This window comes from Carcharhinus amblyrhynchos, unplaced genomic scaffold (assembly GCF_965287045.1).
Source record: "Carcharhinus amblyrhynchos unplaced genomic scaffold, sCarAmb.v2.hapA scaffold_44, whole genome shotgun sequence".
In the NCBI taxonomy this organism is placed as follows: domain Eukaryota; kingdom Metazoa; phylum Chordata; class Chondrichthyes; order Carcharhiniformes; family Carcharhinidae; genus Carcharhinus; species Carcharhinus amblyrhynchos.
The window spans coordinates 2,766,820-2,775,213 of record NW_027649785.1 but is presented as its reverse complement, the minus strand read 5'-3'; the positions used below and the strand labels follow the sequence as shown (position 1 = coordinate 2,775,213).

The following is an 8,394-nucleotide window of genomic DNA, read 5'->3' as shown; positions in this document are numbered from 1 at the left end:
GTGGCCAACCGACGAGTTGTCTCTGCCACTGGCAAAACTACCTTGGAGGGTGGGGTGACTGTGGGTCGGCGGGGGGCGGGTGCTGGATGGTGGGGTGGGGTGGTGCTGGTGCTGGTGGGGGGGGGGGAGGTGGTGCTGGTGGGGGGGGAGGCGGTGCGGTGGTGCTGGTGGGGGGGGAGGTGGTGCGGTGGTGCTGCGGGGGGGGGGGAGGTGGTGCGGTGGTGCTGCGGGGGGGGGGGAGGTGGTGCGGTGGTGCTGCGGGTGGGGGGGGGAGGTGGTGTGGTGGTGTTGGGGGGGGGGGGGCTGCGGTGCTGCTGGGGGGGCGGCTGCGGTGGTGCTGGGGGTATGTGGGAAATCCTGGCCTAATATGGCACACAAGAAGACCCTTAAGTCAATCAAACCTTTTCTGCCTCTATACAATAAGTAAAACGTCTGACAACACCAGGTCCCTGTACAGTTGCAGCAAGACCTCCCTACTTTTGTTATTCTATCCCCCTCGCTATAAATTCATATCCTGCTGCAGTAATTTGGGATGATTGGGAGATTCTCCTCCACTGGAGATGATCACCAGCAGGCACTTGCCACCCATCAGCCCAAGCCTGAAGGTTCTGCAGCATCTCGACATGGACTGTTTCAGTATCTGAGGAGTCGTGAACGGTTCTGAACATTGTGCAAACATCCCCGCTTCTGACCTTATGGTGGAGGGAAGGTTATTGATGAAGCAGCTGAAGATTGTTGGGGCCTTGATAACAAGAAGTGGTGTCCTAAGGCTGAGATGATTGTCTCCAACAACAACTATTCCTTTGTTCTAACTATGACTCCACCATTGTAGAAATTTCCACCATGTTTTAAATTCAGTTGTGCCAGGGCTCCGATGCTGCCTTGATGGCAGGGGCAGTCACTCTCACCACACCTCTGGAATTCAGTTCATTTCTCCATGTTTGGATCAAGGCTGCAGTGAACTCTGGACCCGGTAGCACTGGAGATTATTATACGTTCGTGGAGAGACAAGGGTTTGTGAGTTGCAATAAAGAGTATGCATTAAAAATTAGAAACTTTTTTGGGCCTAGTGACATCTTCTACTGCCGATAAATGTGAAAACAAAATAGTCCTCAATGAATCCGAGAGGAAGACAAGAACATTTATTCAGTGTAGCTGAGGTAACCAGTGAAGAAGCACCTAATGGAACGCTAAGTAATTATCCCTGAGAAAGAATTAAAGTAAGCGAAAATTACTGAGATGCGATGGAGAAGGGTTAGCGTTTCTGAGATATGATGGAGTTGGGTTGGGGTTTTTGAGATGCGATGGAGTAGGATTCGAGCTTCTGAGATGCGATGGATTTGGGTTAGAGTTTTTGAGATGCGATGGATTCGGATTAAAGTTTTTGAGATGTGATGGAGTAGGGTTAGTGATTCTGAGGTGCGATGTAGTAGGGTTTGAGTTACTGAAAAGCGATGGGGTAGGGTTAGAGTTTCTGAGATGCAATGGAGTAGGGTTTGAGTTACCGAGACGCGTCGAAATTGGGTTAGAGTTACTGAGATGCGATGGATTAATGTTACAATTTCTGAGGAAAGATGGATTAGGGTTATAGTTTCCGAGGTCGACGGAATAGGGTTAGTGTTTCAGAGATGCGATGGAGTATGGTTGGAATTTGAGAGATATGATGGAGTAGTATTAGAGTTTCTGAGATGTGGAGTAGGTTTAGTTTCTGAGATGCAGTGGTTACAGTTAGTTTCTGACATACGATTGATTAGGGTTAGAGTTTCTGACATACGATTGATTAGGGTTAGAGTTTCTGACATACGATTGATTAGGGTTAGAGTTTCTGACATACGATTGATTAGGGTTAGAGTTTCTGACACACGATTGATTAGGGTTAGAGTTTCTGACATACGATTGATTAGGGTTAGAGTTTCTGACATACGATTGATTAGGGTTAGAGTTTCTGACATACATAAGAACATAAGAAATAGGAGCAGGAGTAGGCCATCTAGCCCTTCGAGCCTGCCCCGCCATTCAATAAGATCATGGCTGATCTGAAGTGGCTCAGTTCCACTTTCCCGCTTTCTCCCCATAACTCTTAATCCCCTTGCCTATCAAAAACCTATCAACTCGCGTCTTAAATATATTTAGCGAGGTAGCCTCCACCACTTCAATGGGCAGAGAATGCCAGAGATTCACCACCCTTTGAGTGAAGAAGTTCCTCCTCAACTCCGTTCTAAACTGCGCCCCCCCCCCCCCTCCCTTTATCTTGAGGCTGTGCCCTCTAGTCCTATTGTCCTTTCAGAGCGGGAAGAGCCTCTCCACCTCTATCCTGTCCATCCCATTCAACATCTTATACGTCTCAATGAGATCTCCCCTCATCCTTCTAAACTCGAACAAGTACAAGCCTAGTGTATTCAGCCTCTCCTCATAGTTCAACCTCCTCAACTCCGGTATCAGCCTAGTAAACCTCCTCTGCACTCCCTCCAAGGCCAAAATATCCTTGCGTAAGTGCGGCGACCAAAACTGCACACAGTATTCCAGCTGCGGCCTCACCAATGCCCTATATAGCTGCAGCAAGACCTCCCTACTTTTATATTCAATCCCCCTCGCTGTGAAGGCCGGCATCCCATTTGCCTTCCTGACCACCTGCTGCACCTGCAGGCTGGGTTTTTGCGACTCATGCACAAGGACCCCCAGGTCCCTCTGCACCGTCGCCTGCTGCAGTTTTTCGCCATGTAAGTAGTAGTCCTTCCTACCATTATTCCTGCCAAAGTGGACAACTTCACACTTGCCAACATTAAATTCCATTTGCCAGTTCCTTGCCCATTCGCCCAGCCTATCTAGATCCTTCCGCAGACTCTCCACACCCTCCGCACAATTTGCCGTTCCACCAATCTTTGTGTCATCAGCAAATTTCGACACCATACACTCGGTTCCCTCCTCCAGATCATCTATATAAATGGTAAATAGCTGAGGCCCCAGCACCGACCCCTGGGGCACTCCACTAGTCACCAACCGCCAATCCGAATAGCACCCATTGACCCCCACTCTCTGCCTCCTATTTGACAGCCAATCCTCTATCCACGCTAACACCCTACCCCAAACTCCATGCCCCCTAACCTTCTGTAACAATCTCTTGTGCGGCACCTTATTAAACGCCTTCTGAAAATCAAGGAACACCACATCCACCGGTTCCCCTCTATCCACCGCACTAGAATTCCATAGAATTCCAATAAATTCGTCAGACACGACTTCCCCTTAATGAAACCGTGCTGCGTCTGCTCTATCAAACAATTCTCCTCAAGATGCCTCGCTATTTTCTCCTTGATTACGGATTCAAGCATTTTACCTACAACAGACGTTAAACTAACTGGCCTATAATTCCCTGCCTTTTGCCTGCTACCCTTTTTAAACAACGGCGTAACATTAGCCGTTTTCCAGTCTTCCGGCACTTCCCCGGAATCCAGCGACGTTTGGAAAATAATCATCAAGGCATCCACTATCACCTCCGCCATTTCTTTCAGAACCCTTGGATGCATTCCATCTGGTCCTGGGGACTTGTCCACAATCAGTCCCTCCAGTCTGTCAAGCACCGCCTCTCTAGTAACAATAATGTCATTCAGGCCCTCCACTCCAACCATCTTTCCATCTCTAACACCCGGCAAATTATTCATGTCCTCCGTGAAGACCGAAACAAAAAAGTTATTCAAGGCCTCAGCCATTTCCTCATCCACTAAGTCCCCCCTCTCATCCTCTAAGGGTCCAACGTTCACCCTAGCCAGCCTCTTCCTTTTTATATATTTATAAATACTCTTGTATCCTTTTTTTATATTTAGTGCTAGCCCGGCTTCATAGTTTATCCTTCCTTTCTTTATCAACTTCTTCTTCATTCTTTGTTGATATTTAAACCTCTCCCAATCCTCTTCTCGCCCACTACTCTTAACTACTCTAAACGCCTCTGCTTTTAATTTAACACTTTCCTTTACCTCCTTCGTTATCCATGGCTGATTATCTCTCCTCCTATGGAGGAGCAGGAATAGGAGCAGGAGTAGGCCATCTAGCCCTTCGAGCCTGCCCCGCCATTCAATAAGATCATCGCTGATCTGTCGTGGCTCAGTTCCACTTTCCCGCCCTCTCCCCATAACCCTTAATCCCCTCTCTTATCAAAAACCCATCAACCCGCGTCTTAAAAATATTTAGCGAGGAGTTACTGAGATGCGAAAGAGTCGGGTTAGTTTCTGAGATGTGATCGATTAGGGTTAGAGTTTCTGAAATGCAGTAGAGTAGGTTTGGAGTTTCAGTGATGTGATGGAGTAGGGTTAGAGAATCTGAGATGCGATGAAGTCAGGTTTGAGTTATGAGATGCGTAGGAATTGGGTTGGAGTTATTGAGATGCAATGGAGTAGGGTTCGAATTTCTGAGACGCGATGGAATAGCGTTGGAGTTTCTGAGATACAATGGAGTAGGGTTAGAGCAGTCTAGCAAGAAGCACTTTTGAAAGTCTGATTCAGTTCTTGGGTTTCACAACTAGAGGCATTAGGTGCAATTTTCTGGCCCTTATTGCTGAAGGGATGTTCCAGCTCCGCTGAAGGTGAAATCCAGAAGCTGGATGGCTGAGCCACACAAAATGCCCAAAGATCCACTGGCAGCCAACCAGTGCCAAGTAGAGAACTGTGCCCAGCTCTGATCCCAAAACTTTAGGAAGGATGTTTCACGGTGCAAAGGTGATTCATTGGAATTGTTCCACGGATGAGAATTGTAGCTGCAGTGTTAAATTGGAGAAACTAGGATTGCACAGTAGCAAGCACTGCTGCTTCACAGCTCCAGGGTCCTGGGTTCGATTCCCGGCTCGGGTCACTGTCTGTGTAGAGTTTGCACATTCTCCTCGTGTCTGCGTGGGTTTCCTCCGGGTGCTCTGGTTTCCTCCCACAGTCCAAAGATGTGCGGGTTAGGTTGATTGACTATGCTAAGAATTGCCCCTTAGTGTCCAGGGATGTGTAGGTTAGAGGGATTAGTGGGTATGATATGGAGGTGGGGCCTAGGTGGGATTGTGTTTGGTGCAGACTCGATGGGCCGAAGGGCCTCTTTCTGCACTGTAGGGTTCTATGATTCTGTGCTGTGGGATTATGGGGGAATCCAACAGAAATGTGCAAAGTGAGGCAGGTATTTTGAGTTATTTCCATTCGCTGATGGCGCACAATATAGGTGATGCAGATTTATGATTTTGTGTATGAGATACAGGGGAAATGTGAGGAAGAAGGTTTTATACAATGAGTGAATAATCTGCTGACAAGACATAGAAGTATGTAGCACAGAATAAGTCCCTTCAGCCCATCGTGTCTGCACTGGTCAAAGACAAACCATCTAACTATTCTAATCCCATTTTCTAGCAATTGGCCTGTAGCTTTGTAAGCCTTGGCATCGCAAGTGCACATCTAAATACTTGTTAAATGTTTTGAGGGTTTCTGCCTCCATCACCCTTTCAGGTAGAGTGTTCCAGATTCCCACCACCCTCTGGGTGAAATAGTTTTTCCTCCTATCTCCTCTGAATCTCCTGCCCCTTATTTTAAATCTATGCCCCCTGGCCATTGATCCCTCCACCAAGGGGAAATATTTCTTTCTGTCTACCCTATTAATATCTCATAATCTTATCTATAAACCTGTGCCCAGACAGGGACAAGGGTGGAGGAAGTGCAGGCAATTAATGATTCAAAAGAAAATTATATCAACACTTGAGAAAAATGAGTTTGCAGGATTTCAGAGATGGAATGGGACCTCTGAGACTAACTGGATTATTTTATAGGCGTGATGTGGATGTGCCGGTATTGGACAGGGGTAAACTCAGTAAAAAGTCTGACAACACCAGGTTTAAGTCCAACCAATTTATTTGATAGTAAACTCACAAGCTTTCGGGGTTACCCCCTTCATCAGGTGAATGGAGAGTTCTGGCCTCAGACAGAGCATATAAAGCACAGACAGTTTACAGATTACTGATTAGAATGCGAATCTTTCCACCTAACCTGCTGTTCAAGTCTTAAAGTGGCCGACGATATGAGTGGAAGGAGCACTGATCACAGGTTAAAGAGATGTGTATTGTCTCCAGACAGTACAGTAAGTGAGGTTTTGCAAACCCAGGCAAGTCACGGGGGTTACAGATAGTGCGACATGAACCCAAGATCCCTGTTGAGACCGTCCTCATGTGTGCAGAACTTGGCTATCAGTCTCTGCTCAGCGACTCGGCGCTGTCGTGTGTCGTGAAGGCCGCCTTTCTGCACCGATCTCCTCAGAAGACAAACACGGGACATGGTGGACAGAGTACCCTTCGGTGTCCAGTACTTCCCCGGAGCGGAGAAGCTACAACATCTTCTCCGGAGTCTTCAACATATCATTGATGAAGATGAACGTCTCGCCAGGGCCATCCCCACACCCGCACTTCTTGTCTTCAGACAACCACACAACCTCAAACAGACCATTGTTCGCAGCAAACTACCCAGTCTTCAGGAGAACAGTGACCACAACACCACACAACCCTGCCACAGCAACCTCTACAAAACATGCCGGATCATCGACACGGATGACATCATCACACGTGAGAATACCATCCACCAGGTACACGGTAAATACTCTTGCAACTCGGCCAACATTGTCTACCTAATACGTTGCAAGAAAGGATGTCCTGAAGCATGGTACACTGGGGAGACCGTGCAGACGCTACGACAACGGATGGATGAACATCGCTCGACAGTCACCAGGCAAGACTGTTCCCTTCCTGTTGGCGAACACTTCAGTGGTCACGGGCATTCAGCCTCTGACCTTCGGGTAAGCGTTCTCCAAGGCGGCCTTCATGACACATGACAGCGCCGAGTCGCTGAGCAGAGACTGATAGCCAAGTTCTGCACACATGAGGATGGTCTCAACAAGGATCTTGGGTTCATGTCGCACTGTAACCCCCGTGACTTGCCTGGGTTTGCAAAACCTCACTCACTGTACCGTCTGGAGACAATACACATCTCTTTAACCTGTGATCAGTGCTCCTTCCACTCACATTGTCGGCCACTTTAAGACTTGAACAGCAGGTTAGGTGTAAAGATTCGCATTCTAATCAGTAATCTGTAAACTGTCTGTGCTTTATATGCTCTGTCTGAGGCCAGAACTCTCCATTCACCTGATGAAGGGGGTAACCCCGAAAGCTTGTGAGCTTACTATCAAATAAATTGGTTGGACTTAAACCTGGTGTTGTCAGGCTTTTTACTGAGTTTACCCCTGTCCAATACCGGCACATCCACATCACGCCTATAAAATAATCCAGTTAGTCTCAGAGGTCCCATTCCATCTCTGAAATCCTGCAAACTCATTTTTCTCAAGTGTTGATATAATTTTCTTTTGAATCATTAATTGCCTGCACTTCCTCCACCCTTGTCCCTGTCTGGGCACAGGTTTATAGATAAGATTATGAGATATTAATAGGGTAGACAGAAAGAAATATTTCCCCTTGGTGGAGGGATCAATGGCCAGGGGGCATAGATTTAAAATAAGGGGCAGGAGATTCAGAGGAGATAGGAGGAAAAACTATTTCACCCAGAGGGTGGTGGGAATCTGGAACACTCTACCTGAAAGGGTGATGGAGGCAGAAACCCTCAAAACATTTAACAAGTATTTAGATGTGCATTTGCGATGCCAAGGCTTACAAAGCTACAGGCCAATTGCTAGAAAATGGGATTAGAATAGTTAGATGGTTTGTCTTTGACCAGTGCAGACACGATGGGCTGAAGGGACTTATTCTGTGCTACATACTTCTATGTCTTGTCAGCAGATTATTCACTCATTGTATAAAACCTTCTTCCTCACATTTCCCCTGTATCTCATACACAAAATCATAAATCTGCATCACCTATATTGTGCGCCATCAGCGAATGGAAATAACTCAAAATACCTGCCTCACTTTGCACATTTCTGTTGGATTCCCCCACAATCCCACAGCACAGAATCATAGAACCCTACAGTGCAGAAAGAGGCCCTTCGGCCCATCGAGTCTGCACCAAACACAATCCCACCTAGGCCCCACCTCCATATCATACCCACTAATCCCTCTAACCTACACATCCCTGGACACTAAGGGGCAATTCTTAGCATAGTCAATCAACCTAACCCGCACATCTTTGGACTGTGGGTGGAAACCAGAGCACCCAGAGGAAACCCAAGCTGACACGAGGAGAATGTGCAAACTCCACACAGACAGTGACCCAAGCCGGGAATCGAACCCAGGAACCTGGAGCTGTGAAGCAGCAGTGCTTGCTACTGTGCAATCCTAGTTTCTCCAATTTAACATCGCAGCTACAATTCTCATCCGTGGAACAATTCCAATGAATCACCTTTGCACCGTGAAACATCCTTCCTAAAGTTTTGGGA

The 8,394-nt window shown here is 47.2% G+C and overlaps 1 protein-coding gene across 1 annotated transcript in view; it reads left to right on the top strand.

Moving 5' to 3' along the window:
* LOC145337152 (synaptosomal-associated protein 25-like) overlaps positions 1-8,394 on the top strand; it is a 298,706-nt gene that overhangs the window by 62,926 nt on the left and 227,386 nt on the right. The window lies entirely within an intron of this gene.